This window comes from Ostrea edulis, chromosome 2 (assembly GCF_947568905.1).
Source record: "Ostrea edulis chromosome 2, xbOstEdul1.1, whole genome shotgun sequence".
Classification (NCBI taxonomy): Eukaryota; Metazoa; Mollusca; class Bivalvia; order Ostreida; family Ostreidae; genus Ostrea; species Ostrea edulis.
The window spans coordinates 90295454-90318825 of NC_079165.1; the positions used below are offsets into that span (position 1 = coordinate 90295454).

At 35.7% G+C, this 23372-nt stretch overlaps 2 long non-coding RNA genes across 2 annotated transcripts; both read right to left on the bottom strand.

Annotated features, from left to right (window-relative positions):
* Positions 1–8273: 8273 nt before the first annotated feature.
* Positions 8274–10722, bottom strand: LOC125682487 (uncharacterized). The gene is made up of 3 exons (XR_007372566.2): positions 10649–10722; positions 10100–10160; positions 8274–8639 (listed from the first exon to the last, which is right to left on the bottom strand). It is a non-coding gene; the product is annotated as an uncharacterized LOC125682487 (long non-coding RNA).
* Positions 10723–17293: 6571 nt separating this feature from the next.
* LOC125682488 (uncharacterized) lies at positions 17294–18338 on the bottom strand. Its single transcript, XR_007372567.2, has 3 exons — positions 18199–18338; positions 17834–17903; positions 17294–17729 (listed from the first exon to the last, which is right to left on the bottom strand). It is a non-coding gene; the product is annotated as an uncharacterized LOC125682488 (long non-coding RNA).
* Between the last annotated feature and the right edge of the window lie 5034 nt (positions 18339–23372).

Consider the following 23372-nt stretch of genomic DNA (forward strand, 5'->3'; position numbering starts at 1 on the left):
TTTACTTCAGTGAATCATACTTCATTATTGTTAAAAGATATGTATTTAAGGCATCCGATCCACAAAACACCCTTTTTTATTTTCAAGAATTAATTGTTATGTACTGCAAAACTTGGTATCAAATGAACGATGATTAATTTACACATTGATTCATCAACAGAATTTTCAAAATTAACAAGACAAGAAATCCCCGTTATTAGAGATTAACATTAATTCCGATGAGAAAAGTACATTTTTGACGTATAAAGTATGCATGTATCAAAATATAATTTCCATAGAAAACTCAATATGAAAAGATTCGTATTGCCACGATCTTTCAAAATATGTAAAGAAAAGTGAAGGTTGCCATACAAATCACGACAATATATGATTACATGTATTTCTAAATTTCAACAAGGGGAGATAACTCAAACAAACAAAAATCTAATTCACTATCAATAGATCTGGGCATCATCTATACTCTCTCTCTCTGCCATCTTTATCTCACTAAAACTTGAAAATTTTGTTTTCACAAAAGATGTTGTACTATAGATATTGACTGTTTGTGAAAATAAATGCATTTATGTGTAGGATACCTTAAGATAAAAAACCTATACTGACTTGCAATCCATTCTCATAACTTGTTTTAATACCATTTGACTATTTTGTATGATTTTAGCATTTCACTGCCTCTAACATAACTTCTTTTCAGTAAGGTTCATCCGTTCAATCTCCATGTGTGTTTAAACATGAGCATACAAACACTTGAAATGTAGTTTGTCAAATCTCTCAGCCGTGTATTTTAGAAAATTTAAGGTGACAATGGCTATATAACGTAGTCCTCGACACAAAGAGATAGATAATAAAGAATCTTTTCTGAGTGATAGTTAAGCCGAATCCATGTTTATTTACTTTATCAGAAATCCGACAGAAAGGTGTAAAACACTTTATATCCTAGCTATCTTCCCAGCGAAAGATGACATGCTCGTGGTCTGCATAGTGACCTCACTTTGTACTAAGTCTAGTTATTCTGGGTTCATTTCTTCAGTACTTTATAATATCACGTCTAGTGGAGCTTTACTAGATAGTTTATCTTTTTACAAAGTTCTTCATGCGCATGTATGGCTTTTGAATTAAAACGATTTTCAGATCTGAGAATGGAACGCATTTTTAGAATTTATTAAAAAAAAAATTCCACTTCCTATATCTTGGAAGGGTAGACCGGCGCCAACATAACTACTGCAGGATGTTGTTATGGAACTATGAGTACTTTATATCATACATAATCATATTAATTAAATGACAGGAAAGAAAGATTGCACAAATATTGTACAGCGCATAGAAACTATGTGTAATTTTGCGCTTTATAAATGAATAAAACAATAATAATAATAATAAAAAGATAAAACACAAAACAAAGTACAATGATCATTATCATCGAAAATACTTTTAAAAAGTAAGCTAGTAGATTTGATGGACTTCACTACCAAATAAATGATATATGCACAAAAAAATCAAATCAATGAATATTTCACACATCGTAGTCATAACATTTTATGTCCAGTAATTATATATTTTCATGTACATTAATCAAATAAAATTACATTAACCGTTTTATGTTAACACATTTCTGTTTTATATAACTGCATGTAAAACTTATACGGTACCAATTTTGATGCACCAGATGCGCATTTCGACAAATAATGTCTCTTCAGTGATGCTCAACCGAAATGTTTGAAATCCGAAATAACGATAAACTTGCTAGAGCTAATTTAGAGAAAAACCGGGTGCCAAAAAGTTGAGTCGAATTCCTCTAAGGACAAGACCTTTTCATCTCAATATTTAAAGAGACCAGTATTTTTTTCATTGTTCAAATTCGAACTTGAGAGTTGTCTGCTTAAACGAGATACCGGAAGTGACGTTGGTCATGGCCACCAGGACAAACAAGGAAATGAACCAATAATTGGTCGCGAAAAACTATCAAATACTGCGAGTTATACCTGTCGAAGAGGATTGTTTTATGGTAGATCAATGGCATGAATTATTGAAATGACTGGAGCAGAAAAAACTTTGGTGTGGGTGGTGATAAAAGAAGAATGTTGGAGCTATTTTGAATCGAATCGAAGTTTTCAGTAAAAATCCATTTCATTCCTTGTGTTTTTATTAGGGGATGGTATGGTACAGACCCCTACAATTTATCACAGCCAAAACCACCGGTTGCTTTGCTCAATGTAAGGGCGTTCGCTTCGTAAACGGCTAGTCGTGAGTTAGCCCCTCTCGTGCCATGGCCGTGTAAATCCTAAATACTGATTTATCCTTCGCCAAATACTCGGCATTTGGGAGTGAAAGTCACGGGTCTGTCCATACATGTCCAAAATCTAATCCAATTTCTTTATCGTCAATATCGACAATATCAAATTGATATCGAGTCGATATCATCATGCCTGCTTACGATTCATTGATTGTATCTTGTTTAACGTCTCTCTCGAGAATTTTTCACTCATATCGAGACGTCAAACAAATTTAGGCCTTTGCTCGGCGCTTAGGGCCATTGAGCAGTGAGGGTTCTTTAGCGTGTCATACCTACTGTGACACGGAACATCCGTTTTAAGGTCATCTCAGAGGACCCGTGATATTCACACCTGATGCCGAGCGTTTGGCGATGGAACTGTCACTACCTGTTTTAACGACTTCGGTTTGTCGCGGACGGAATTTAAATCCCAGCTTTCCGGACGAACGCTCTAATCTTTAGACCACCGCGGCGGTTGCCTGCTGTCGTTGTCAATATCGACATTCACACAACGATATCAGCCATTTCTATTTTAAGGTGGGTCGATCCCCAGGTGACTTATCAATATTAATGGTTAAAAGTGGAAAAACTGTATTAATTTCCACTCAGTATAGTTTAATCTAACCAATAACCAAAGAAAATATGTATGTTGCCCCCCTTTTAAAGATGTCAGACATACAAAAACAGAAGCATATATCAACATTAAAAAATCGCACATTTTCGTTAAACAGAATGATGAAAATTAATAAAAACTTGTTGCAATGACAAATTTTAAATGTCAACAGTTTAAGAAATCTGATAATTCATAGATATATAAAAATTAAGTGTGGATATTGGTGAAATCATTGTCATAGACTTGCAGTAGAAAAAATTCTAGCATAGGAGTTATTGCCCTTGACAACATTTTTAAAATTATAAATAATTGAATATCTATGGAAAATAAAAACTTTTTCATTATCAAAAGTTTACCACATTTTTTTATTTTATTCAGTGAATAAAATTCCTGTGAAAGATATATTTCAACCATGCGAACAATTTGATTAAATAAAGATTTTACAAAAACCTATAACATCACAGGATGATCAATCAACCTTAAATGTGTTTAAATTCATAACCTTAGTATACACAGCATAATGCCTGCCTACGATGTCGATATCGACATTCTCACAACGATATCGTATCGATATCGACAATTTCTATTTTAATGTGTTTAGTTTGTTTTTGCTGTTTTCTGCCATACACAACAAATTTTCAGTTATCTGGTGGCACCCAGTTTTTATTGGTGGAAGAGAGAACCCAGATGCAATGTACCTGGGAAGAGACCACCGACCTTCCGAAAGTAAACTGGGAAACTTTCTCACTTACCGGCGCGAGCGGGATTCGAACCAGCGCCGACCAGAGGTAAGAGGCCGTGTAAATGTGTTTAAATTCATAACCTTAGTATACACAGCATAATGCCTGCCTAGGATGTCGATATCGACATTCACACAACGATATCGTATCGATATCGACAATTTCTATTTTAATGTGTTTAAATTAATAGTCTTAGTATACACAGTATCAATGTCGATATCGACATTCTCACAACGATATCGTATCGATAATTCCTATTCTAAATGTGTTTGAATTAATAGTCTTGGTATACACAGCATAGTGTCTGCTTACGATATCGACAGAAAGAGAAATAATTTCGTGAATCGATATCGACAGGATATTGTAAGTAAATGTATGTGATTATTAGAGTGGTACTTGTCGATATCGTATCGTGTCTTGGACATAACTCGGTCTTTCGGATAATTATGACCTTATAAACGAAGATATGAATCCTCATTGCTACGGCCCTGAGCGCTAAGCAAGGCTCTAAATATATGATATCTCAGTGAGTGAAAAATTCTCGACGGGAGTAGAAATTTTACAGATTAAAGTGTGAATTTTTTTTTTAAATGTTTATGTGGCAGTACTGCGCTGACTGCACTGGGAAACATTTGTTTGTAAGGTGAAGATAACGAAAAGTGATCAATCTCATAACTCCTACAAGCAATACAAAATAGATAGATGGGCAAACACGAACACCTGGATACACCAGAGGTGGGATCAGGTGCCTAGGAGGAGTAAGCATCCCCTGTCAACCGGTCACACCCGCCATGAGCCCTATATCCTGTTCAGGTAAACGGAGTTATCCGCAGTCAAAATCAGTGTACCAAGAACGGCCTAACAATCGGTATGAAACACGTCAGACAACACTTGACCCAATGATAGGTTGTATTGACGAACTAGATCGTTATAACGACCATAGAATTTGCGAAATGCTCATTTCAATCGAGACTGTTGAAACCCCTCTACCATCAACTTGTTTGTCAATAAATAGCTTACCTCGATTTAAAAACGGACTATACGCAGAACAAGCTCTAGTATATCGAATGGAATGTGTGTGTTGGAATACACAGTGTAAAAAAACCCCGCTGAAATTAAGGGTCGGAATGCTCAGTGAAATAGATTGCACAGGTGTCAGATTAGGCAGTTTTTACTGCATTTTGCTATACTTTATGAAGCATTGTTTTACATCACATCGACATAAAGTTTGTATAAATGATAAATATTATATGTACATCATGTGACCGATTCTCAAGCATTGTTTTATTAAACTGCAAAATGAAATACACTTTGTGAAGGACTTAACAAAATATTTAACACGGAGTGTTTTTCCCTCGATTGCATACTATCATACTGAAATATTATTGATTTGTCTTTCGAACAATATATAATCCATCTTACAAGAATATTTCCCGATACGATATTTATTCGCTAACTATAAAAGTCCACCACAGAAAACATACATCTTTTATTGATTTAATGAATTACCACTTTATCATATAAATCAACGACATAGGAGGAACATGTCTTTGGTCCACAAGATTATTTACGCTAAGTATGTGATTGCTTAGAAGTCATTCTGCTGTAGATTATAATATTGATCTGTTAATGGACTCTGACGACATGAATTTCGTCAAAGTGAACTAAATCTGATTAAATCTCTCTTATTCAGTGAAAAATAGTTATGGAAAGATTCCATTGCTTAAAAGCGTCTGTTAATAAAACAGAATCAGCACCTTCAAATATATACCGCCGTGAGCAGTAGAATTGAAACTCCAATAGTTTTAGCATTCATCTTTAAGCAATCTGATTAAAACCAGATCCTGAGATCCGCTCACTTAGATCGCTACACTAGGATCTGATGTAACCCCATATAGGGTCACGTCCGCATGACCTTTCGTTAAGCCAATCAAATTGACCCTGTCGATTTATACCAACGATAATTTTTCTCCCATGAACCTTTGCGTCATTATTTACGTTAGAGATGCAATAAAAATGGCTGCGCGTTTGACAGACGATTGCACACCAAATCATGCGATTTAAACAACGTCTGTATTCTCTGCGGGTTTTCTTTCATTCAAACGCTAAAAAATCACGATGGAGTTCACAATTCAAGGAAAATGGCTGCAATTGTTTGGTTTGAAAGAAAACATATCGCAGCCAGATGCGACGTCACAATTCACTGTTTACGTCGACTGGCGTTATATTCCCCGCGTTATTTAAGTAAACCATCTTGAAAACTATTCAAATCGTACCCATCCCTATTCATACATACATCGGAATTCACAGTTAATTTAATTTGGGTATACATGTATTTCATATCGTACGTTTTGTTGTTTGTATGAACGGAATAGATTAGGCATTATTGCGAAAGTTTAAAATTCGTTATGCGAGAATATACAATTTTACAGTGTGGAATAAACTTCGTGGGAGAGAGATTACAGCAATTTGTTTACGAATTGCCAGGAACCGCATAAATAGCCATCATTGTCTGTATGGCGCAATCTGACTGGCTGATAGCAATCGGATCACGCGATCGTCCTTTTCCGTATCCGGTAAGAAGACTCGGACGTAGATCGGCGCAAGAATTGCATCAAATCGATGCATTTGTTCGCCGGAAGCGCGCCTGTGGATGGTAAGAAGGCCAGAACCGAATCCCTGTATTGTTTAGATTTTCACCACAATATCATTAACGTCTTATTCACTCTAATACATAAACATACAAGTGGAAATTAATAGTGGTACAATACCTTAGATGTGTATGATATCTTAGATGCATTTGAAAGCCCACGTTTCATAGTGTAACGTACGACTGTGACGTCATAGTTACGTTTATGTATACGTAGCAACCAACTTTTATGGCGTCGATCCACCTACGAGGTTCACGTGCGGTTACGGAAATAGCCGAGTAGTTACGATTGTGGCTGATAGTTCTCATGAATATTCCAAGCGAAAGGTCATGCGGACATGACCCCCTATGGGGTTATGTCAGATCCTATTGTAGCGATTGTGAGCGTATTCTAGGATCTGATTTTAATCAGATTGCATCTTTAAGAAGGTTGCAATGGTGTGTAATGTCAGTATCAAAGACAACGTCGTGAAGTCTTCATTTTAAAAATTCCACATTACAGTCATTCATGTATTATATGCAGAGACTCAGGCATAATCTGGAGTATGTCAACCTTCGACCTCTCCAATCATCGATGATATATATTGCCTAAGGTATGGTGCTCGTTTACAATTTGAAATAAGCTCTCTTTGTTTTAGATTTTAGCTTTTGAATATAGAAATATATCGTATGGAGAACGTTTTCTAAGACAGGCGAGGATGTGAAGAGGTCCACCACCAATTAAGTCCTCTATACTTGTATACTCGTGTGGACAGTGCGTGAAAGCTTAGGGAAGTTGAACAAAAATGGAACCGACCAAGGTTGAACATTTCAATGGCAATCCGTTTCTTATGGTTCTTCGTTTAGATTTGTTGGAAAGATGTTACAATATGTTGCAAGAAAAGTAATTCAGATTAGAAAAGAAGAATTCTTTTTATTTTTTTTTTATTTCTTATTTGCCTTTAATTCATAAAATACAATTCCATTTTCCCAGTCTGTGTCATAATTTATGACAGGTAGAATAAAAGCGTGCTTTAATTTTTGATTAAATGTATGTTTTTTTTATTACTTCTGTTTTAAAAAGCGTTTCATTATCTAATTAACAGCAAAGAGAGAAATTACGATGACAGATACCAGCACTGTATTGTCTGTTATCAAATCGTTTTAGTTTGGAAAAACATTACTCTCTACCTACAGATGTACCATTGTATATTAATGATGAAAGCAAGCTTCCGGGAACTATTGATATTACTATATATCCAAGACAAAACTTTTATTATACAGTTATTTGAATTATTATATAGCTAATAAATAGTATAATATAAAATCTGCGTAAAATCTAGAGAATGTTAGCGTTCAATATCCTGAGAATTTATTGAACGCTAACTTTGCATTGTGTAAATTGTATGCGCCCGAAACATTCCGAGTATGAGCGTTCAATATTGACGTTACCGTAACGACGTAAACAAGCCAAAATGGCAGACGACGGTCCTCCGAATCTGACAGAGCCGGTATTTGATATTTTACTTACGCAAAATGTTTTACTGTACATAAATTATGATGTCCCCATTTACAAAATCAGTTTGCTTCATGCATTAACGACGGGTTAAATATTGAACAGTCAAGAAATGGATGCTGTTATTGCACACTGCCAATATTGATGAATTCTCATCTATTTTGGAGTAGTTTGAGTGAAAAGGGATATGATTTAACAACTAAATACTTTAGCTATATAATAAAAGGGTTATTTAACTTATATAGGTGAATATTGGCACGAGTTGGCTGTCAAAATGCACGAGCTTGCGACTTTTATTATACAGTTATTTGAAATATTTGTTATTAAGGATTGGTCGATTTTCGAAGATAAGGCAGATACTAGAATTAATTTGTTTCAATCAAGTAAATAGTAATGAGTAGTATGAGTGAACCATTTCGTGATTACAATGATATTGATGGTAAACTAAAACATTAATTAGCCATATATTTTTATAAAATCAAGGATCGAGAAAGGTAAACATAAGATATTCTATAAATTAATTTTACTGTAAAAATTCACATCATGGATTCTATGTACATGAAAAACAAAATTGAATTATCAAAGCCGGGAAAAGGTTGATCACCATTTTTCTCTGACGCACTTCACAATATATACCCCAGTCACAATTGACAAACTGAGAAAGAAATTCGGAGACGCGGCACTTGCGTCACCTCCTCTCCCACTTCCTGTGTTGTTCCCAGTGGTCCCGGTAGATGGCGTATTGATAACGGAAGTTGTTGGAGTGGAAGCTCTGTTACTTGAACTTGATGGTCTAGCTGCCGTTGCAGTCGAAACAGCAGCACCACCTGTGGTAGTATTGGTTGATTGTGTAGTCGAAGCAGCAGCGCCACCTGTGGTAGTATTTGATAAATGGCTTTCTAGAGTTAACATATCATAAAAGAATTACTACAAATGTTAAAAGCCGATTTTGAAACAACTATTATATTGAATAAATCCATTTTCATGTAACATTGAAGTAAAATTCTACCTTTCTAAGGATTATTTCAGTTTGAAATACAGTTAGTTTTTAAGAAACCTAATTCCTTCAAATAGATATTAAGGACAACGAACCTAGGTTGAATGATTTTAAGCTCTGAGTTGACATTATGCAGAAACGTACTCAAAATGTGGACATTATGACCATTTATCGATGTGATTATTTTAGTGTTAAATGTTTTCCTTTCTTTTTTTAACATATATTCTGTTGATATCAACCACTCAAAAATATGTGCAGTCATAATGAATAGAGCGCGTTGTAACATGAAATTCGTATATGATCACTAGATTTACATGTAAGTTTAAGATGTTATCATTGTAATATTAAGTTTCCAGGCATTCTTCCCATGGCCTCGCGAACAAGTTGCACCAGTCATGGAATAGTTCTGACTGATCTCATCAGTGTACGTTGTTTGGAGTGGCGTTTTGACGGGTACGTTATTGTTTGGTGTGCTATTATGATGTCATAGAAATATCAAGGTGATTGTTATTTCGGCCGTATGTTGTCCACTATATATTTTTACGTTTTCATAAAAAATTATTCCTAGATATATATTTTGCTTTGCTGAATACAATCAGTAGCTCTGTGGTTAAAGAACTCGCTTTGGAACCGAGTGGTCTCTGTTCAATTCTTGCTCCCGACGGCCGTGTTACATGTAATCCTATAGTAAGATGTTTCATATACTGACAGCCGCGTTAATCCCAAGATGTTTCATATACTGACAGCCGCGTTAATCCTAAGATGTTTCATATACTGACAGCCGCGTTAATCCTAAGATGTTTCATATTCTGTTCCCTCGTCCAGCGCCCGCATTTGAAATAGTCAAAACGTACATGTACATGAATATTGTAATTGACACGTTTTAGCGAAATCTCTATTGAGGGAAAGCTTGTTGTTTTAAGAGTTCTTTTAAAAATCTCCCAGACTGTATTTGACTGCGCTATCATAATATCTGATTCAGCTGAAACACACAATTTGATTGGTTGATCGACATCCTTCAAAATGGTTTCTACTTTGTGTGTAAGCTGCGCCATTTGACTTTACTAAATTTCTCCGCTTCAAATTTAATGCAGATTTCCGTATTGATATGAAAATTACTTTAGTAATTCTGAAAAGATTCAAGAATATAACTAATGAAGCTAAATTTAAACCAGTTGATACGATGCAGTGTATAGCATGATATGAAACAGTTTACACGTAATGCGTAAACTGTCTAAATCTAGTTACATCTCAAACGAATTGGTCTAAACATAACTTAGTAGGCAAAACATTAGTGGTTATGTATCAATTGTATGATTCGATTTCAAATATTACCTTTAAGGCATGATGCAATAATCACGAGAACAAGAAATAACCCAGTGTTGCGTGCAGCCATCTGAAAGAAGTATTAAACTAAATCAGAAAACAAGAAAAAGATGTTGATATTTTAAAACAGCAATTATAGTTAATAGGAATAATGTCAGGAATTTTTCACTTGGAGCGGAATTAATTTTGTTCTGGCTGAGGGAAACAAAATGGATGACGCGAAATATACATCTCTTAAATCATGAACTCGTGATTTAACCAAAAAAACAGTCTGACCGCGAAAGTACTAGAGAAAAATAAGGAAAGGGCAGTTCACTGTATTTTGCCATGTTTTTTCATCTTTTCAAAGGTAATGTTTTAATCTACTTTTCTTACGTAAAGTGAAGAATTTGCAGTATACAAAATCTTATTTGACTTGACATTGTGTTGCAGGATAATATAATTCATATTTCAATATCGTAAATATGTACAAGAAACATTCATTAAATTTGAAGCTTGTGTAACATAACCATTTGCGCAAAAAAGGAATATTTTGTTTCATAATATCAATATACTTACCATTTTGAGATCGTTGTGGCATGTAACAAGTCTTTAATCTCATAGGTTTATATAGGGACCCGTGATAAGAATAGGTACGCTTTTTAAGTAGTGCATGGAGTTTATATGTTAGGACCAAAGAGGATAAAATATCGAAAGATTAAATATCAGGTTTCATAAATCCATGATAAGTCTATATACTCACAACTATATTTGGAGCTTTTTCAAAATTGGACATATAATTCATTTCTTGTTTGCTTTGATTTTCATATAACAGAATTCTGTGTTGAATTATGGTCACAATGCAGATTCGAATGGATATCAGTAAATTTGTTTCTTGTAGGTATTTTAAGTTCAAAATCACAAAAATTTAGAATTACGGAGGGGATGGGGATTTTTTGATAAGAATGCTGGTTTATTTATGGTGAAATTGACTCGCACAAACAAGGAAGTATTTTGATTTTCAAAGGTTTAGAAAATTGGACCAATCTGCACAAATATTTGCCAGCTACTTACAAGGTGTTTTAATAACATTGTTTATACCTTTGTAAACTTTGAACTATATTTTGAAAGGAACAATCAAAATGGTTAGCTGGGCATCAGTTGATATTTTTAATATTTAATAATTCAGTGGCGGCACTCACCTCAGTATAGACCTTGTCAAGTCGGAGTTAGTAAAAATATTTGATTTCATTAAATCAACTTTGAGACATAAAACATTCTTAATGTTTTTAATGTCAAAGTTGTGATAAAAGTTTTAAAACATTAAAAATGAGAGACTAACATAAAATATACATACATATATACACTATATATATATAAAGCACTGTATCCAACAACACTCAACATCCAAAGTGTCGGATTTAATAGTAGATACGAGGTCAAATAAAATATGGACATAAAAAGCACTAAAAATGACGAACAACAGTGAATTGTCAAATTTTCGGGACAACCTGTCCCTTCCTCAGGACTATAGAATATTTACATAGAAAAGAAAACTAAATAGAAAAGGAAACTAACTCTACATATATACTACAGAGGCTTCCATATCTGCTTCATATGTGGACATTTTATTGAACATAGTGTAGATGTGCAAATTAACTAGATTTCATCATCACCTGCAAATGTTGTTTTTTATGTCAACTGATTCCATACACGAAAACAAACACGCACGCACGCACCCACCCACCCACTGGAAAGGTCAGTTTAGTTATTTAAACCTCAAGTGTACTGGTATGTGAATATCTGATAAGACAGGCTGGTGACGATATTCAGATTTGAGGCTTAAACAACCAAAAGTGTCGTGGCCTTTCCAGTGCCCTGTATTCCTCTTGGCGGGCGATTATATGTTGTGGTTTTAGGAAGACCTCCGTGATTTACTGCGGGCCTACGTTATAAAAAAATAAACATATATCCAAAGACATCATAACCATTTGATCATTCTATCAAATTGAATTACGGTATTCACATATATTTAATCACAATTTTAAATAGTAATAATAATTTTCGGTATGTAGAATCTGTTAACTCGTACTATTTATTTTCGAAAGTGATAATTTAACTTTATGGTTTATTCTAACTAATCAGAGTTTGTCGTATTATTTCTTCTCTTAGTTGTACATTTTATGTTATTCATTTTTCTGTATTTGAAAAATAATATTGATTAAAAATTAAAGTTTTCTGTAGCTATTTTTCAGAGTGAAATACGTTCTACATGTGGATTATTTTCATTTCTTTAGAGATGAAAGCTACTAAATACAATGGGATATTATCTAATGCAATACTTTGCCTGCCAGACTGAACTATAGTGAAGGACTAATGTATGGGGAAATAAGCACAACATGAAGGAAAACAGTAAGGTTTCTAAATGGTTTGCTTTACATAGTTTGAATAGTTAACAGGGGGCTCTGCTTATGACACCTGATCCCCCCGTGATATTTCCAGGGGTCAGTGTTTAGACTACTCACAATTTCGTATTCTTTACGGTAGTTATGAGATTGATCACTGTTCGTTATCTTCAGTTTTTCACTTTACATAGTTTTGATCGTTACCTTGTAATTGCTGCTGAATTTGACGCTTGCATCAATTATACATGTAAGTTTTCTTGTTGATATTGTTGTATCTTTTAAGAAAGTATGGAGTTGTTGGATTTCCGTGCTATATACATGAAACTAATTTCTTTATGTATCATTGTTAAATTGCCTTTTGTTAGTAAATTCTGAGCACTGCGCTATATTAAGGGTTTGTTAAATTCTGACCCATAACAATAGAGAGAGAGGGAGGGGGTATGGACAAATTTATTTGTATGGGCGATGGCTGCCAATTTGTTTATGGTGAACAAACATGTTTTTTAGAGTCTGAACGGCACAAATAACTCATAAATGCTTCTATCAATAAAAATAAATAAAAGAATGTCTTACCGTAATATTTCGTGATGTACCCCGAACCCTTTGAACTTGGTGCACTCGTGGTGGAAGGGATACACACAAATTCTGTAGATAAATCACTGTGAAGTCCAGATTTCCAGAATTTTGTTGCACGCTTTACCAACGGAATTTATTGTGCAAGAGGTTTACTTTTAATTGCCAGCCAAATGGGTTTTTATTTGGGGGGGGGGGGGGGGGGGGGTCGGGTCAAATCAGCTAATTGTGCTGGCCACTCCAGTGCTGGAATTTGGTTTTCAGTTTGTTCTTGGTTGAAAGACAAGATCGGTTAGCAGGTGCACTGTCATCAATAAACAGATAAAATTTGTGTCATCTTGAAAGTGTTTTGCTATAACAGGCCACAAGTTATTTTTCCAGAATATCAATTTATTTTTCAGAATTAATATTGCCATTTACTTTACAAAGAGTACCAACGCCATGATACTTAATGTACCCCTAAATTACAACACTGAGTTTCCTACAACTTCCAAGGGAAATACAGTCCAGCTGCCAATATTCGTCACTTCTTCATATAGGCCTATATAAATATATTCTATTCTATACTCGACAGTCATTTCCAACAATAATCTGACTCTCGTCAGAAGAAAAAATTGCCCTTTTCCCTTCATTTTCCAAGGTCCCGTTTCTTTATACACGTTTTACACGATTGGCAACTCGGATTCGTCTTTTTTTTTTTAAGGCACATCTTTTTTAGACTTCGCCAAATAGTACTAGTTTGCATTGATATTTTCATTATATTTACTTCTAACGTCCGACTGTAGTCTTTTTCTATCCGCCTGTGTCTGTCTGACAAGTCTCCGTACTGCGCGTTCATCCCCTAATTTCTTTCGTCCACGTCTTTGTTTATTTTCTGTTGCAACTCGCTCCCGAAACTTTTTCCAAACACTATACACAGTTGATTTAGGAATTTTCGATATTTTTTCAACTTCCCCGAAACATACCGCCTTGAACTAATGTTATGACGTCTTCTTTGCAGCCCTTTCTGAATTCAGATGATCTACGACCTATGTAAACAGAATTGCAGACGACAACAAACACTCATTTTTTAAAATGCATCATATCATCGGTGAAAGGGTAAAGCATATGCCTGTGCAAACAGAGCAAGATATGCGATAAAGACGTTTGATAAATGACGCGACCGTTACTCAAAATCCAAAGTGAAAACTGATCAGTGTTGACGCTCGATTAGAACAGACTTTTTCATTACATTCGATAATTTTAATATGTAGACGTTTTGTTAGTTATCAGCTTTTGTAGTTTAGTTGTAGTGTTAGTTTCCTTTTCTGGTTAGTTTTCTTTACTATGTAAAAAATTCTATCGTCCTGAGGAATGGACAGGTCGTCCCAAAAATTATTTTCAGTACCTAGTTGTGATTATTTAGTGCTTTATATATATATATATATATATATATATATATATATATATATATATTATATATATATATATAAGATCCCTCTCTGTTCAAAGACCGTAAGCGCCGAGCATAAGCCTAAATTTTGCAGCTCTTCACTGGTAAATGGTGACGTTTCCATATGAATGAAAAATTCTTGAGTGGGACGTTAAATAATATACAATCATTCAATTTACATTGATTCTACTTTCATTTCTGTCGGAATTCCCAGCAGTTGAAATAGACGCACTATATATATATACATGTATATATATATATATATATAGAGAGAGAGAGAGAGAGAGAGAGAGAGAGAGAGAGAGAGAGAGAGAGAGAGAACATAGAACATGTTTTATTTTCCAATCAAGGGCCCTCAAGGGGCAGCATGAAAATACATACAAATAATGTACATATACATATACAAGTAAAGAAAGAAGTGATTACATAACACATAGTTATATATTCATTATCGCAATTCACCTTTGAATTAGAACGCTTTACCCGATATAGTATTGCGTTGTGTGACGGCACAATCGAATGAGACGAGTGAACAGTTTGAATGACATGTTTGATGTAATACAACAAGAGTTTTCATTGGCCGATTACAGCCCGCCCACTTTCTCGAGAGGATTCAGATGATCATATAAGATGGACGGACTAGAAAATTACTAGGCCTAGCTGGAGAACTTATAGCTCTCTGGAAAAAATATTGTGACGGAACAGAGAGCCACAGATCCACCTCTAATAAAAACCTTCGATTTACGGGGCACAAAAAGCTGCGCACGGTTGAGGTCTGATATCGGTGTATTCTTGTGTTGCTGTCTCATTAATTCAATATAAAAAATCTTAACATGTTTTCCTACTATACTTGTGTTCAAACATACCTTCCTATATTCATTAAAGCCAAACACGACCCGAAAACTCGCAGCTTCAAATGATTTAGTTTGTTGACGTAGCCATGTTAGGTAGCCAGTCAATTCGAACTGTGCTACTATAGGTATCTTATTCATTAAATTGGTTGTAAGTTATGTATTCGCTCTTCATTTATTATCAACATGAATAATTAATAGAAATTAAAAACTATAGTTTTTGTAAAGGTAAAATAAGCTCTTGATTAAGGAAAATGCTACATAAGCCCATTATGGTCCTTAACACTCGTGTGGCAAAGATGTAGACCGGACCAGACTAATGAAAGTCGCATTTACGTGAGTTTAGCTATTTGAATAATTATCATTTAATGGAACTGGGATGATATATTATTTAAAATATTTAGCTAAAATATTTGTGGGGTATTAGTTCACATCCAGACGCTATTGTGCCAATATGGAAATGAACCGGGATTCGAATTGACTGGCTACTTAACATGGCTACGTCAACGAACGAAATCATCAAAACTGTGAGTTTTTGGGTCGAATGGGGCTTTAGTAAGTATTTGAAGGTATGTTTGTACACAAGTATTGTAGGAAATATGTAAGGGATTTTTTGGTATTAAATTTATAAGACAACAACACAAGAATACAACTTTTTCTCTTCCTTCCTTTGAAGTTTGTTTCCATCTGGTCGTCATGTTATCAAATGCCGACTACTCCCGTATAAGGGAATTTGGGCGGTCTTATACATACGGACCAATGAGAGTATCTGTTGCATTTCGCAATTGTATTTCAAACAGATTCAATTCTGTCGTCACACAACGCAATGCTTTATCGGCCAAAGCGTTCTAATTCAAAGGTGAATTGCGATAAGATTCGTACACGCATTGTTTACAACTGCAGTGTTTTGGTAAGAAAATGGCTATCATCATAATTTGTAAAGTGTGGGGCTTTCTTTAATAACATAAGATAGACCATCTTCGCAAGCCAAGTGTCCGATTCGCTTAATCTCATCTCCCCCTTGGTGGATTTAGTTGCGATTGAATTGCCATCTAACGGATCGTGCGAGTTATCGTTCTTGACGAAAACAAAATCTAACCAATCATGTAACGCATTATAATTTCTGTTACATGTGTATGTTTACGAAATGGAGTTGAAAGATGAAAACAATAAAATTGTTTTTATTTATGTGTAAATACTTGTTGGACGCCTATGCCATCTTTGTGTTTAAGGCGTAAATCACGTATCAACATTCATATGTCAGAGTTTCTACTTTCGTTTTGATATTGTACTCAATTTAGCTGAGTTTGTTCAGTTTATTCCAGCGCATACCGTCCTTTGTCATCATTTTGGGTGAAGTACATGATCGAGTATCTCTAAAAGTTGATCGTAAACCCCAAAACTTTCTCCGAAAATCCCCCGTCTTTGTTTTTTAGACAAATTGTCATGGCAAAGGCGACAGCACGGGCTAGACATTACTCAAACCAAACTGTGTGTATGATGCGATTTCATTGGATGCCTTGGAAAGCCAAAGCGGGATATTTTGAAGTCTTAGAAATGCGACTAAATCCACCAAGGGGGAGATGAGAGTAAGCGAATCAGACACTTGGCTTGCGAAGATGATTGATTGATTGTTTTGCGGTTTTTCTCCACACTCAACAATTTTTCAGTTATATGGTGGCGCCCAGTTTTTAATTGGTGGAAGAGAAAACCCAGATACAATGTACCTGGAAAGAGACCACCGAACTTCCGAAAGTAAACTGGGAAACTTTCCCACCGGTGCGAGCGGTATTTGAACCCGCGCCGACCAGAGGGTAAAGTCCGTGTGATAATGAGCGCGATGCTCTAACCACTCGGCCACGGAGGCCCCTTTGCAATGATGAAGATAGACTTGTGTCTGCTGACCGCAGCTTGTTTTTTTTTTTGCTCTCGTCTGATATCTGTACAAAATCATAAGAGTTACTGAGATTGAAATCTGTCATTTATCACATATCAAATGACGAAGGAATATTTACAAAAGAAGATTCTGGGGAAATCAGATAATACAAATGTACATCAAAGTATCTACAAAACTGACTATCTTTTATAAATATGAAAGTCTGATTTCTCCTAAACAAGTAAAAATCATGGTTTTGCTAAATCGAAATCGACAAAGATATGAAAGAAAACAAGTTGTAAGACAACATTCCTGCAGTGTTGTGTGGTGTCTCTAGAGTCTGTTAGGCGATGATTGGAAGACCATCATTGTGTGTATCACTGTGAGAAGAAGAGGGACACCAATGCCCAGGAGAGGATGGTCATCCCCGAGGCTGTCGCGGCACTCGCCCCGCCTTGCGACTGTGTAGTCGATGTATTGATATCCGTTGTAGTTGTTGTAGCTGAACTTGTTGTAGTTGATCCTAAATGAAATGAACAAACACGTTCAGAAAGTTTCAATTATTTTTTTTACAATTGACACTCAAATCTTTATTTTCCCCATCATGATAGGGTGTTTAATGCATACCTTGAACTGACGCTGATACAACAAGAAGAATAAGAAGAAACAAGGCCATTACAAATGTCCAGAACTTCATCTGAAATAGATAAAAATTCAACCATATCTAATTTCGGCTCTAATGAGTTCTAGTGGCAATTTTAGTAAGAATATATTGAAATTATTCTTAATTTCAACATATCATTTGAAAGACCTGACAGATGACTTTTGCGTTTACAAATTTCAAGTCTGATTGGAGCGAGATTTGAGCCCACGACTTATCGCTCATGAAACGACCGCTCTACCTACATGTATTTATCACTATCACAGCGAAAAACAGACTGCAGTTTTTATCACTTTGTTTTATTTCAATGTACTATACAAGATGTACTTACCTTTTTATCGATGAATATATTCTGTTCTCTCCAGCTTTCTAAAAGAATATTTTAATGAAATCGTGGAACATGTCTTTATATATCTACAACGGTCATGTGACCACATTTTGCCCTGATATTTGTCTACTTCTTTGTTTAACGAAATTTCTAAAAATGACATAATGATGCACGACTTCTTAAAATCTCCTTGCTTACCACTGTTTAATTATCATAATCTGGTATTTATCGTAGATGAGATTTTGACATGCGTAGTAAATCAAACAATTTGAACACCGTAAGTGAGATCCTCAGTCTTTAGAGCCTTTGTTACTCTAAACACAAAAACTTTATTAGTATGTAGAAAAAGGGTAGTGGTTATGGTCGTGAGATTGGGGAGGGGGGATCGACTTGAATGAAGGAAAATTTTCAATCGAGTAGTATACTACAGCGTTTGGTACCCGAGGCAACAGACGTACATGTACAAGCAAATGGTTGTATCTCGGCAAAAGAACACAACTAAAATTTTCTTTTATATTTTATACCTCCTTGGTCGTCCCTGCAATGCCTGCATCATTTTATCTTACTTAACTGTAACAATTTAATATATTTTTCAAGTTATGCCTCTTTAGATTATAGAAAGTTATAAACACTGTTAGAAAATGAAAGCCGTGGGTTTATTTCAATATTCAAACGACCAGTCCTTATAGTATTTATAAGAATAAAAGTAAATAAATCTTAAAGGTTTGTTACTATTAGCCATCGATAATTTAACTAATAACTATTAACTCTTCCACCCGACAAAGAAAGTTACGTACATGTGGAAAAGAAACAAATCAATAAAGCAACATTATTTTTTCAACTGTAAGAACAATCTTAAATTACTGTCTACAATAAACTACGTGGTTGTTTTTAGGATTGGAAATTGAACTTCACAAAACACATCGGATCAGTCGGACATAATGTACTTGTTGTAAGGTGGTTTCCAACTACCCCGATTTAATTAAGCTTCAACGCCCGATATTGAAACCAAAAAAAAACCAAAAACGGTGTTTCGTCCGCTCAAATACTCGACACTAGACAATACGCAGAGTGTTGCCTAGCTATTCTGTTTGTTTAGTGGTGCATTTTTTGTGCTAGATGTAATTTTGCTTCATAATTATTCATGTAATCCATCATTCGAAGGGACAGATTGCTCCGAAAATTTGATTATCAATATTGCTGGTGTACATACATATCTAGACGATCAAAAATTAACATGCTGCATTTATCACTACATTGTACCAGGTCTCCATCGACACGTGTATTGTAACCGACACGTCAGCAGGCAGGGGTAAGTTAAACAAGAAATTTGAGAAGCGTGAACGGGACACATGTACTTATAATTACCTTAACCGAGTGATGGTCTTTACAATTTACACCCTGCAAAAATTGCACGTGACTGACCTTCCAAAATGTTACGGTCCGGATTAATATAGGATTAAACATTCTTTTTGAAGAATTTATCGATGTGTAAACTCCGGACATTTTACTCACAAACTGAATAAAAGTGCGAAGCACTTTTATGTTAAGTTTGTGAGTAAATGTCCGGAGTTTACACATCGATAAATTCTTCAAAAAGAATGTTTGATTCTTATCATTCCAATTCGTTCACTTTATTAACAATTGCAAAAATTTGAATAGTTTCCCTGCACTATGTTATTTGTTTTCAGGCGTGTATGAATACATCGCGTTTTCGGATTTATTGATGTGTAAACTCTTGTTCAGCTTTATTTTCGTCCAATCAAAACAATTGTAATAAATAATATTGGAATTATAGAAACTAAATCAAATAACGTGTAAAACTTCAGTTACCCAACTAAATCAAATAACGTGTAAAACTTCAGTTACCCAACTAAATCAAATAACGTGTAAAACTTCAGTTACCCAACTAAATCGTTCAGTTGTTCATCTACATTAAATATGTGGAGAAATGCTGTTCAGACAGTTTTAACAGTTGAAACATGCATACATGTATCTCAAAGCTCCGTTCCTTAATTCAACTTAGTATATATTAAACAAAGTATTTCATGCAAGGTGAAGATAACGAACAGTGATCAATCTCATAACTCCTACAAGCAATACAAAATAGATAGTTGGGCAAACACGGACCCCTGGACACACCAGAGGTGGGATCAGGTGCCTAGGAGGAGTAAGCATCCCCTGTTGACCGGTCACACCCGCCGTGAGCCCTATATCCTGATCAGGTAAACGGAGTTATCCGCAGTCAAAATCAGTGTGCCAAGAACGGCTTAACAATCGGTATGAAACACGTCATTCATGCAAGAATATACAGACAAGTAAGGCATAAAAGATTAAGGAGGAATGCTACACCAGAGAAATTTGATATAGATGAAAAGTGATTATGTACAACAATATTTTGAATTGAAAACTTTCACATTTACTTCATTTAGTCAAAAAATGCAGTTTTAGTAAAAAGCAATCTGAAATAAATTAAAACCCTGCTGCACTCGAACCCGCGATCTACAGTTAAGCAGTTGACATGCTAACCTACTGAGCTACATAGTGTAACGTATTTACATTAAATTCTGGGATCGTACCTGGTCAATTCCAGGGTTTGGGGCATTCAACAATAACTAACTTAAACTAATTGGTATGATTTTAGTGGACTGCCAAAATATACAAATATGTCCTAACATTATCTAGCTTAATTATAATCAAACAGAGAATCACTATATCAATCAGAGGCAAGAAACGATAAACTGGTAGTGCTAACTAACAAAATGTAGAGCTCAGTCGCCCTCGGATTACCCCATATACTGTAGGACGCCTTATTCAGGACGGACAGTATATGTGGTAGCCCTTCAACCACTACACTCACTGTAGGATGCCTTATTCAGGACGGACAATGAGTATAGCGGCCTGGACGACGGTCTGTTCAGCCAATGCGGACGACACCAAAGAAAACAAACTATGGCTAGCCTCTTTACTGGAGGTCAACCTCTTCGTGGCAGGCCAGACTTCTGATGGCCTTCCAAATTCACTCTCTAACTGTAAGAACAGGCGAGGAATTGTACTTCATTTAATTTACAAACTTGTTTTATTCTTCTTTCCTCTGCTGAACGCTAGCAACAAATGACACAGACGACTGCGGAGTCTCGGTATTTATACACAAATTAGATCACGTGATGTAAAGTGACTAATTGAGAACTCCGCATGGTCGTACCTCAAATATCCGGAATCATTACACTACCCATGCCTCTGATGACGTGCGTCCCGCATGTACAGCTTGGAAACTAAACAATTCTATTTTAGCCAAAGGTTTAATAAAAGACAAAACGAACAATTTACAAAGAATTCCTTTCTTCTTCTTTTTTATCAACTATATATTCACTATCTAGCGTTATACACAACCAAAAAGTCAGCAGAATTCTGTTTTCTCTTCAACTATTTCTTCAATGTCAATATCACCCTCACGGAACCTCTTGATCCGCTTAGACGAGATAGATTTCTGACAAGCCTCTGTCTGGATTCCAATGTCCACCATGGATAACTTTCTCTTACAACTTTCACATCTTGTGTCTTGTTTATTTTCCATTTCTGGATTACCAGTGGGAGGAGGAAGTTTGACTTTAGGAACGAAAGGTCTGCTGGGTGCTGTCTGTGTCCGGATTACCCTTCCCTCCAGCAAATCTTCATTAGTAGATGGTTCATCTTCTTCGGTTGAGACTCATGCGACTCCCCTTCATTATCGCTACTGTCAGAGGAGACAAAACCAATAATATCCCCATAATCTTGCTTCAGCCACTCTTCCTCTGGCTTTTCTGTTTCTTCTTCTACACTTTTACTACTGGTTTACTCTTTGCTCTTATCAGGTTTTCCATCCAGTTTGATGGGTTCCTCGAGAAGGCCAGGATGGCTTCTTCTTTCATGTCTCTTGACATTGATTTCCTTATTGCTGGAGTAGGTACAGTAAGTGCAGTTAAATGTTCTCATAGCACACTGCAGAACATGACTTTTATATTCTTCTCCTGACCTTGCCACAAACGTACACATAGGGCATCTACGACAATTCGCCGGAGTAACTTTCGTCTTCGCCATCTACAATAAGTGAACAAAGCATATATTACATGTTTAAACTATTTTCTATATACTGTAATCAAAGTATCATTACATGTTAGTCTCATAATCATGCATCCAGATAGGTGGTTTACGGGCTCTGCTTGGGCGACTAATGTTTGTGGGCCTAGTATCAGAATGGATATCATCATAGCTTGCATGATGATCAGAATCAGATATATCTATAACATCAGGATCATCCATTATATCATCAGCTTGACCATGTGGGATGCCATCACTTTCGCCTGATAGAACTTGTATACGCTTTTTACGCATTCTATCAACATGAATAACTTGATCTGAACCTCGTGGACCACAATTTACAAGGTATGTCAAATCTGACATCTTTTTCATAACCTTGTAAGGGCCCTGCCAAAAACTGGATAATTTAGGTGATGTCCCAGGTTTTCGTCTTGGAAAATAAACATACACCTCCTCGCCAAGTTCAAACTTTTTCCACTTCAATTTTCGATCATGATAATGTTTTTGTCTGGCCATTGACTGGTTCATCTTTTCCCTAACAAATGAATGGGCCTTTTCAAGACGTTCCTGTAACTCCCATACCCATTTATTGCTTGGTGTGTCCTTTATTTGAGGTGGCATCTCATACTGGAGATCCAAAGGAGTAGCAACCTCTCTTCCAAACATCATCATGTTTGGTGTCAATCCTGTAGTTTCATGCACTGAACTTCGGTGGGTCATCACAATGAAAGGTAAATGGACATCCCAGTCTGTATGGTGATCGTTTACAAATGCACTGAGCATTGTTGTGAGTGTTCTGTTAAAACGATCTACCATCCCGTCAGACTGGAGATGGTAAGGGGTAATGTGCGTTTTCTGGATGTCTAGTAATTTACACATTTCTTTGAAGAGACTATTTTCATACTGTGGTCCTTGGTCAGAATGTACTACAGCAAGTACTCCAAACTTTGCTATAACCTCCTCAACAATCTTTGCTGCGACTGTTGCCGCTTCCATATTAGGTATTGCAAAACATTCAGTCCATTTTGTGAAGTAATCTGCAACCACCAAGATATATCGATTACCACTGGTAGTCATAGGTAGCTCTCCAAAAAGGT